Here is an 11,563-nt window from a genome sequence, read left to right as displayed (position 1 = left end):
CATTTATCCACATTAAATTACATCTGCCATGAATTCTCCCACTCACCTAACCTATCCAAGTCACCTTAGCATCCTCCTCACAGCTAACACTGCCACCCAGCTTTGTGTCATCCGCAAACTTGGAGATGCTGCATTTAATTCCCTCGTCTAAATCATTAATATATATTGTAAACAACTGGGGTCCCAGCACTGAGCCTTGCGGTACCCCACTAGTTACTGCCTGCCATTCTGAAAAGGTCCCGTTTACTCCCACTCTTTGCTTCCTGTCTGCCAACCAATTCTCTATCCACATCAATACTATACCCCCAATACCGTGTGCTTTAAGTTTGCACACTAATCTCCTGTGTGGGACCTTGTCAAAAGCCTTTTGAAAATCTAAATATACCACATCCACTGGCTCTCCCCTATCCACTCTACTAGTTACATCTTCAAAAAATTCTATAAGATTTGTCAGACATGATTTTCCTTTCACAAATCCATGCTGACTTTGTCCGATGATTTTACCTCTTTCCAAATGTGCTGATATCACATCTTTGATAACTGACTCTAGCATTTTCCCCACCACCAATGTCAGGCTAACCGGTCTATAATTCCCCGGTTTCTCTCTCTCTCTCTCCTTTTTTAAAAAGTGGGGTTACATTAGCCACCCTCCAATCCTCAGGAACTAATCCAGAATCTAAGGAGTTTTGAAAAAATATCACTAATGCATCCACTATTTCTTGGGCTACTTCCTTAAGCACTCTGGGATGCAGACCATCTGGCTCTGGGGATTTATCTGCCTTTAATCCCTTCAGTTTACCTAACACCACTTCCCTACTAACATGTATTTCCCTCAGTTCCTCCATCTCACTAGACCCTCGGTCCCTTACTATTTCTGAAAGATTATTTATGTCCTCCTTAGTGAAGACAGAACCAAAGTAGTTATTCAATTTGTCTGTCATGTCTTTGTTCCCTATGATCAATTCACCTGTTTCTGACTGTAAAGGACCTACATTTGTCTTGACCAATCTTTTTCTTTTCACGTATCTATAAAAGCTTTTACAGTCAGTTTTTATGTTCCTTGCCAGCTTTCTCTCATAATCTTTTTTTCCCTTTCCTAATTAAGCCCTTTGTGTCTGCTGGTCTCTGAATTTCTCCCAGTCCTCAGGTGTGCTGCTTTTTTTTGCTAATTTATATGTTTCTTCTTTGGACTTGATACTATCCCTAATTTCCCTTGTCAGCCACGGGTGCACTACCTTCCCTGGTTTATTCTTTTGCCAAACTGGGATGAACAATTGTTGTAGTTCATCCATGCGATCTTTAAATGCTTGCCATTGCATATCCACCATCAACCCTTTAAGTATCATTTGCCAGTCTATCTTAGCTAATTCACGTCTCATACCTTCAAAGTTACCCTTCTTTAAGTTCAGAACCTTTGTTTCTGAATTAACTATGTCACTTTCCACCTTAATGAAGGATTCCACCATATTATGGTCACTCTTACCCAAGGGGCCTTGCACAACAAGATTGCTAACTAACCCTTCCTCATTGCTCAATATCCAATCTAGAATGGCCTGCTCTCTAGTTGGTTCTTCAACATGTTGGTTCAGAAAACCATCCTGCATACATTCCAAGAAATCCTCTTCCTCAGCACCCTTACCAATTTGGTTCACCCAATCTATATGTAGATTGAAGTCACCCATTATAACTACTGTTCCTTTATTGCACGCATTTCTAATTTCCTGATTAATGCCATCCCCAACCTCACTACTACTGTTAGGTGGCCTGTACACAACTCCCACCAGCGTTTTCTGTCCCTTAGTGTTATGCAGCTCTACCCCTATCAATTCCACATCCTCCAGGCTAATATCCTTCCTTTCTATTGCGTTAATCTCCTTTTTAACGAGCAATGCTACCCCACCTCCTTTTCTTTCCTGTCTATCCCTCCTGAATATTGAATATCCCTGGATGTTGAGCTCCCATCCTTGGTCACCCTGGAGCCATGTCTCTGTGATCCCAACTATATCATATTCATTAATTACTATCTGCACATTCAATTCATCCACCTTGTTACGAATGCTCCTCGCATTGACACACAAAGCCTTCAGGCTTGTTTTTACAACACTCTTAGCCCTTATACAATTATGTTGAAAAGTGGCTCTTTTTGCTTTTTGCCCTGGATTTGCCTGCCTGCCACTTTTACTTTTCACCTTACTACTTTTTGCTTCTACCCTCATTTTACACCCCGTCTCTTTGCACTTGTTCCCATCCCCGTGCCACATTAGTTTAAAGCCTCCTGAACAGCAGTAGCAAACGCTCCCCCTAGGACATTGGTTCCAGTCCAGCCCAGGTGCAGACCATCCTATTTACACCGGTCCCACCTCCCCCAGAAATTTGAATCCCTCCCCCTTGCACCATTTTTCAAGCCACGTATTCATCTGAAATATCCTCCTATTTCTACTCTGACTAGCACGTGGCACTGGTAGTAATCCAAAGATTATTACCTTTGTGGTCCTACTTTTTAGCTTATTTCCTAACTCCCTAAATTCACCTTGTAGGACCTCATCCCATTTTTTACCTATGTCGTTGGTACCTATGTGCACCACGGCTACTGGCTGTTCACCCTCCCATTCCAGAATGTCCTGCAGCCGCTCAGAGACATCCTTGACCCTTGCACCAGGGAGGCAACATACCATCCTGGAGTCTTATTTGCGGCCGCAATCGAATCCCCCATCACTATAGCTCTCCCACTCCTTTTCCTTCCCTCCTGTGCCGCAGAGCCTCCCATGGTGCAATGAACTCGGCTGCTGCTCCCTTCCCCTGATGAGACATCTCCCCCAACAGTATCCAAATCAGTATATCTGTTTAGGAGGGAGATGACCTCAGGGGACTCCTGCACTACCTGCCTACTGCTACGCTGTCTAGTGGCCGCCCCTTCCCTTTCTGCCTGTGTAGCCTTTACCTGCCGTGTGGCCAACTCACTGAACGTGCTATTCACGACTTTCTCAGCATCGCGGATGCTCCAGTATAAATCCAATCGCAGCTCCAGACGCTCAAAGCTGTCTGCCAGAAGCTGCAGTTGGGCACACTTCCTGTACACATAGTCATCAGGGACACTGGAAGTATCCCTGATTTCCCACATGCTGCAGGATGAACAAACACAGGGCCGATCTCAGCTGCCATGACCTACCCAATACTTGCCTCAATTTTTGAAACTTTATTCTTTGAAAGGAACTTTAGTGAAGCTCGTCCTCAGTCTCTTCTCGCCGAAGCCACTCGAGTCAAAGCCTCAAATCTCCACTCCTTCACTGGCCGCTTTCCACAGGCCAGTGGAATGTTGCTTGTCACTGAGTGTCATGGGCCAGAAGTCACTGGGGAAGTTTCCCAGTGTGGTTGTGTATCATGTTGAGTCTTTCTTGCCATAAGGGAATCTGAATTTATAACATCTTGTCTGGTGCTATAATTACACTGTTGTTACTTTGTGTCTGTCGAGCAGTTCTGAGAATTTTATATACTCAGTAGTCTTAAAAGCCAGTTTTTATTTCCTTGAATTTAAAATAAGGAATGCTCGTATTGCAGAAAGACAGTTATAAAGATGCAAATTATCAAACATAAAAATACCTAATTTATATGGGTTGGGATTTTTTAATGGAAATCCTTGTCATAGAGTCATACAAAAAATACAGCACAGAAACATGCCCTTCAGCAAATCTAGTCCACGCCAAAACCATTTAACCTGCCTACTCCCATCGACCTGCACCCAGACTATAGCCCTCCAAACCCTGACCATCCATGTACCTACCCAAACTTCACTTAAACATTGAAATCAAGCTCACATGCACCACTTGTGCTGGCAGATTATTCAACACTCTCACAACCCTCTGAGTGAAAAAGATTCCCCTCGCGTTCCCCTTAAACTTTTCACCTTTTACCTTTAAATCATGACCTCTGGTTGTAGTCCCACCCAACCTCAGTGCTTTTACCCTTATCTATACCCCTCATTATTTTGTATATCTCTATCAAATCTCCCCTTATTCTCCTGTGCTCCAGAAAATAAAGTCCTAACCTTTTCAACCTTTACTCAGCTCCTCCAGTCCTGGCAATCTCCTTGTAATTTTTCTCTGTACTCTTTCAACCTTATTTACATCTTTCCTGTAGTTAGGTGACCAATACTGCAAATTAGGCCTCACCAACATCTTGTACAACTTCAACATAACATCCCATCTCCTGTACTCAGTACTTAGATTTATGAAGGCCAATGTGTCAAAAGCTTTCTTTACGACACTATCTGCCTGAGATGCCACTTTCAATGAATTATGGACCTGTATTTCCAGATTCCTTTGTTCTACTGCACTCCTCAGTGCCCTGCTGTTCACTGTGTAAAACCTACCCTGGTTGAACCTACTGAAGTGCCACTCTTCTGGATTAAGTTCCATTTGCCACTTTTCAGCCCATTTTCCCAGCTGATCCAGATCCCTCTGCAAAATATGATAGCCTTCCTCGCTGTCCACTACACCGCCAATCTTGGTGTCATCCTCAAATTTGCTGATCCAGTTAACCACATTATCATCCAGGTCATTGATATTGATGACAAACAACAATGGATCTAGCACTGATCCATTAATCACAGGCCTCCAGTCAGAGAGGCAACCATCTACTACCACTCTCTGGCTTCTCCCACAAAGCCAATGTCTAATCCAATTTACTACCTCATCTTGAATGCTGAGTAACTGAACCTTCTTGACCAGCCTCCCATGTGGGACCTTGTCAAATGTTTTTCTAAAGTCCATGAAGACAACATCCACTACCTTGCTGTCATCAACTTCCCTGGTAACTTCTTCGAAAAACTATAAGATTGGTTGGACATGAACTACCATGCACAAGGTCATGCTGACTATTTAACCAGTCCATATCTATCCAAATATATGTCTGGTCCTGTAGAATACCTTTCATTAACTTTCCCACTACTGATATCAACCTTACTGGCCTAAAACTTCCTGGTTTCTACTTAGAGCCTTTTTCAAACAGTGGAATAAGATTGTCTATCCTCCAATCCTCTGGTACCTCTCGTGCCACTATGGATGATTTAAATATCTCTGCTAGGGCCCAGGCAATTTCTGCATAACTCCTGCAGGGTGTGAGGGAGCACCTTGTCAGGACCTGGGGATTTATTCACCCCGATTGGCCTCAGGACAGCAAACACCTCCTCTGTAATTTGTACAGGGTCCATGAATTTGATGCCACTTTGCCTCACTTCTATAGAGTCTCCTGAGTAAATAAAGATGCAAAAACTGTATTTAAGATCTCTCCCATCTATTTTTTGCTCCACATATGGATTACCACTCTCATCTTCCAGAGGACCAATTTTGTCCCTTTTGCTCTTAGCCTATCTGTAGAATCCCTTAGGACTCCCTTTCACCTTTTCTGCTAGAGCTACCTCATGCCTTCTTTTAGCCATCCTGATTTCTTTCTGAAGTGTTCTCTGGTATTTCCTATACCCCATAAGCACCTCATTTGTTCCTACTTGCTTATACCTGCTATACACTTCCCTTTTTTTTCTTAAACAGGGCCTCAATATCTCTTGAGAACCAAGGTTCCCTACACTTGTGATCTTTACCTTTTATTCTGACACATACAAGCTTTGTACTCTTAAAATTTACTTTTGAAGTCCTCCCATGTACCTTTGCCAGGAAACAGCCTGTCCCAATCCACACTTGCCAGATCATTTCTGATACCATCAAAATTGGCTTTTCTCCAATTTAGAATCTTGACATTTCTTTGTGCTAATCGCTAGATCACCAGATGCAAAGTGTTCCCCTACGCAGATTTCTGTCACCAGCCATGTCTCATTCCCTAATAGCAGTTTAGGTATCACACTCTGTCATTGGGACTTCTGTGTACTGATTAAGGAAACTTGTCTGAACTCATTTGATAAGCTCTATCCCATCTAGTCCTTTTATAGTATGGGAGTCCCAGTCAATATATATGAAGTTAAAATCACCTACTATAGCAACTTTACTTGCAACAGACTGTTGGGTGGCCTGTAATACAGCCCTATTAACATGGTGATGCCTTTCTTATTTCTCAGTTCCACCCATAACACCTCACAAGACAAGTTCTTCAGTCTGTCCTGTGTGTGGAAAGTAGATGCTGTGCTGTTCTTCTTTGTGTGTTAAGTGTACTTGGTGAATACAGTAGAGGGCATTTCATCCACAGTTGTGATGACAGGAATGTCAGGAATGAATATGGTTCACTTCATTAGACTTACTCAAATGTAATTGATAACAATTTGAAAGCTTTTGTTTGTATATATTCTTTAAGAAAACTCCTTTGCCACCTGAATACATATATTCATACATACATACATATACACACACACCCTCCCCCACCCTTCCCGCTTTTGCCCTCTCCCCCCCCCCCCCACCTTTAAAAGCACAAGAGATTCTGCAAACGTTGCAAATCCAGAGCAACACACAAAATGCTGGAGGAACTCAGCAGGTTAGGTAGCATCTATGGGGTGGGGGGTGGGGAAGAATATACAGTCAATGCTTGTGGCCAAGATCCTGATACTTGCTCAAAGAATTCGAGGAAAAGTTTAAGATTCTTTACCCGGACCTAAGCACAGTGCACAAAGCCATTTAACATTTTAAATGCTTTACTGCAGAAAAAACATATAAATGTTATTCCTTTATTCAATAGGCAATAGGAATAATTGTAGGGATTATAAACCAGCAAGTTTTACATCAGTAGAAGGTAAACTATTGAAGAGGGTTCTTAGAGACAGTATTTATAAGCATTTAGAGAAACATAAGCTGATTAAGGATAGTTGATATAGCTTTGAGGAGCGGGGCAGGTCATGCCCCAAGAACCTGATGAAGGAACTTGACTTCTTGGAGACTCCCAAGGAAGTGACAAAACAAATTGAAGATAGAGCAATGGATGTGGTTCATGTGGACTTTGGTAAGATGTTTGACAATGTTCCCTATGGTAGGCTCATGCAGGAAGTCGGGAGGCATGGGATCCAGGGAAATATCTATGTGGATTCAGAATTGGCTTTCCATAGAAGGCCAGGGGTGGTAGCAGATGGAGTGTTTTCTGCTGAAGGTTGGTGACCAGTGGTGTTCTGCAGGGATCTGTTCTGGGACCTCTGCTTGTTTTATAATTGACTTGGATGAGATATTGGAAGGGTGGGTTAGTAAGTTTGCAGATGACACGGAGGTTGGTGGTGTTGTGGATAGTGTAGAAGTTGACTGAGGTTGCAACAGGACATTGACAGGATGCAGAGCTGGGCTGAGAAGTGGCAGATGGGGTTCAACCCAGAGATGTGTGAAGTGATTCATTTTGGAAGGTCAAACCTGAATGCCAAATACAGAGTTAATGGCAGGATTCTTGGCTATGTGGGGGAACAGTAGGATCTTGGGGTCCACGTCCATTGATCCCTGCAAGTGGATAGGATGTTAAAAAGGTGTATTGTGTGTTGGCCTTCATTAGTCAGGGGACAGAGTTCAAGACCCATGAGGTAATGTTGCTGCTTCAGGGAACTCTGGTTAGACAGTATTGTCTTATGTGAAAAGGTTGAGTGAGCTAGGTGGAGCAAAGGAGGATGAGAGGTAACTTGATAGAGATGTATAAGATGATAGGAGGCATAGTCAGAGTTCCCAGGACTGCAATGTCTAACAGAAGAGGGCATAATTTTGTGGAGTAACATATAGGAGAGATATCAGTCAGGTTTTTCACACAGTGGTGGATGTGGAACAATCCTCACTGATTTGATGCAACTGATGCATTTCACTATATGTTTTGACAAACGTGTGCCAAATCTTTAATCTTTAATTTCACTACAAATGGGAAGGGAAAGCAAGAAATTTGCCGTATAAAATACACTAATGTTTGTGTCACTGAATTAACATCAGAGGTGAGATTTGAAATGAGTTGTGCAAAGAATCAAAATCAGATTTATTATCACTGACATGTTGTGAAATTTGTTGTTTTGTGGCAGCAGTACAGTGCAATACATAAAATATACTATAAATTATAATAAATATATATTTAAAATAAGTGGGGTAAAGTGCACTGGAGCAAAAAGTACAGAGGTATTGTCCAAGCAGAAATCTGATGGTGGAGGGGAAGAAGCTGTTTCTAAATGCTGAGTGTGTGTAACTCCTTCCTAATGGTCGTAATGAGAAGAGGGCATGTCCTGGGTGATGGAGTTTGTGATGAGTAGGAATTGCAAAAGCAGTTGTGGTGGTGCATGGTACTCGGGCCGATGTGATCAGCAACCACTTCTTAATGACTTACATAATTTAAGTAGGTAGCGTACAATTGTACATGTGCTCTTTCAAGTCAGCAATACCCTTGGTGGTTTGTGGGCCTTTCACTGTTTGATCTTCAGCACATGCCATTTTCTTTGACCTCTAAGGGCTGTGTTTGCAAACTTGAAGAAAAATAAGTAAACTGAGAGTCCAAATTCAGAGGGCACAGATGGAAGTTAAGGGAGAGATTTTAAGGAAACCTCAGAAGTAATTTCTTTACACAAAGGGTAGTGAGTATTGGGTACAATTGCAACAATTAATGGGTCATCAAGGATACCTTCCAAAGGTGTCTCAAGAAGACAGCATCCAGCATTAAAGATCTTTACCATCTGGGACATGCTCTCTTCACATTAGTACCATCAGGGAGAAGGTACACACTCAGCTTCTTCCCTTCTGTTATGAGATTTCTGAACAGTCCATGAAGCCAGGAACACTCCCTCACTATTCCTCTTTTGCACTATTTGTTTTTATTCAAACAGTGTAATTTTTTATGCGCTGTACTGCTGCCACAAAACAAATTTCATGGCATGTGTCAGTGATAATAAACGGATTCTGTGTCAGTGATAATAAACGGATTCTGATTCTGGATGGAGCTTGGAGGGTTTTGAGCCTAACATGGGCAACTGGGACTAGCCAGGATGCTGTGGTTGTTGTCGACAGTTTCTGCCAAAGGGCCTCTTTCCGTGCTGTAGTATGGCTATGACTCAATGAGAAATTTGCTTCTGCCTTTTATGTACGTAACATCGTCAATGAATAAAGCTGTTCCTGAAGCTGGGTGACGCCAGAGAGAAATAAACAAAATGGAGAGGACAAACAATTAACAACTGTTCTCAGAAAAGAAGAAAGGAAGGAGGTTCAGTAGCAAATTTTGACAGCCAAATCCAGGCTTGGGAGTAATGTTGCAAGATTCTGTCATATATCATTGTTGAAGATGATACAATATAAACAGTGGCCTCTCCTTATTAGTGTAGTTTGAATCCCTACATGTAGTTTACCAAGAGAATTGCTGAGCCCAGAGAAATACAGAAATTAAAACAAAATTAAGGAACTTGTGGATTTGTTGAATAATCACTTTTGCCTCAAGCCAAGTTAGTTTGACTTAGAGGTGTGCAAAGCTAATGAAGCCGTGCCTGAGTATACAAGTGAGGTGAGGAAGTTGCACAGGCCCACAGGTGGTGAGCGAGTGGGCAGTGTGTGGAATCATTGATCACTTTCAGAGGTTCTTCACGTTAGAATAACACTGAGAGGGCACAGAAAAATTGTCCAAGCAGTCGACATGGCAGGACTTGCAAATGAGGTGGGCTGCTACTTGCAAACACAAAATGCTGAAGAAACTCAGCCAGTGTCACATGGTTCATAAGCTTACATTGCCAGATATTGCTGGAATGTGTGAAACTGGACAAATCATATCAAAGGAAGATATAATCACAATATTTAATGAAACTTAACGAGGCAGACCCACTGCTATCATTGAAGTGAATGGGCTGTGACATTTGCACTTGGCTCTGGGTCCAGTACTACTCTGATAACCCAGAACAAATAAGCAGCTAGAGGCCCTCCATCGATTGGGGCGACCACGGATGTTACATCCTAGCTGTATATGCAAGCCGGGGCAGTACGATATGAAGAGTGAGCTGTTCCCGTGAAGCAGGCTTCCCCCCCCCATCCACCCACCCTCCATGCAGCTGATGAATCCAGGGGCACAACAGAAACCAATGCAGTTTGCACCAGCAGCATCATAGAAGTCGCCAGTCAGTGTTGAACTTGCCTGTATTTTTCCATGGGTTTTACCCCTGATGGGTATAGCCACAAGACAGCAGAGTTCTCCTTCTCCAAGATGAGCTACCATCTATGGCTGACTCGCCCCATCTACCCAGAGCAACTGGTTTTAAGGCCCAAGATGCCTTGGCCCCTTCTGTCTGTAGAAACAGTTCCACTGAGTTTAGTAGCTAAGCCACACATGAAGGCCAGGAGCTGGACTGGGTTTTCAGAGTCTAGTTGACACTCACACCATTGGGAGCACTTAACAGGCAGTGAGAGCTTACCTCCACTACCACTGCACCACCACCACCACCCCCCAGCCTACCCTGGCTTTGACAGCCTTAAGGAACCAAATATGCAGCTGGCTGGGCAGCAAGCACTAAACTGAATTTAAATTCCACTGTTAAAGTGGAGAGCAAGGTGATTGGCACGCCACTCCTACCAATAGTTTCATCACATTAATGTAATACAAAGGAAAATAAATTAACAGGATATGGAATAAAGCACTGTATGCAGAGAAAGTGCAGGTAGACAATAAGGTGCAAGACCTTGACAGTGCAGAGACCAAGGTTAAGAATCCATCTTAATCTGCAAGAGATCTGTTTAATAGTCTGATAACAACTGGATAGAAGCTGTCCTTGAACCTGGTGGGTATATGCTTTCAGAGTTTTGCATCTTCTGCCTGATGGGAGGAGGGGTAAAAGTGAGATTGTCTCGAATAGATGGCGTTTTTGATTACACTGGCTGCTTTGTTGAAGCACTGACGTATAGATAGGGTTCTGCCCATAATGCCTCACGAGACGTTCTCCAGAATGTTCTAACTGAGCACTGCTGTGACATTTTCCCTGGTTAGTAATGGTACCCCTCCTCTATTAAACCTTCCCCACCCCACCAGCTCTGTCATGTCTAAAACAATGGAACCTGGAATATTGAGCTACGAGTCCTGCCCCTCCAAGTCTCACTAATCCCCTCAATATCATAATTTGATGTGTTGATCCTTGCCCTGAGCTCACCTGCCTTTCCTATTATACTCCTTGCATTGAAACATACAAATTCTCAACCTTTTGATTCCTGACTTGGTCTGAGGTCTTAACAAAGTCTGTTGATCACAAACAATATCGTCTGATTGCAAAAGCATCAGAATCCGACAAAAATCAATAGATGCTGGAAATCCAAGCAACACACACAAAATGCTGGAGGAACTCAACCGGCCAGTCAGCATCTACGGAAAAGAGTGAACAGTCAAAGTTTCGGGCTGAGACCCTTCACTAGTACTGGAGAGAAAAGCCTAACCAAAAAACACCAAAAGAATCCGAACAGTGATGATCAGAACTGTGCAAAATACACCAAGTGTGGCCTGACCAGTGTTTGTGAACTTGCAACATGACATCTGAATTCTTGTATTTTAGGCCTGAACGGTTAAGTCAGTGAGAGTGCCTGGAATAGATGGGGTCTTTGATTATACTGGCTGCTTTGCTGAGGCACCAAGAATATAGATTGGATCTATTGAA

Source organism: Hypanus sabinus, chromosome 13 (genome assembly GCF_030144855.1).
Source record: "Hypanus sabinus isolate sHypSab1 chromosome 13, sHypSab1.hap1, whole genome shotgun sequence".
NCBI classification, from domain to species: Eukaryota; Metazoa; Chordata; class Chondrichthyes; order Myliobatiformes; family Dasyatidae; genus Hypanus; species Hypanus sabinus.
The sequence above is the reverse complement of the archived record's forward strand: the minus strand, read 5'-3'. Positions refer to the sequence as shown.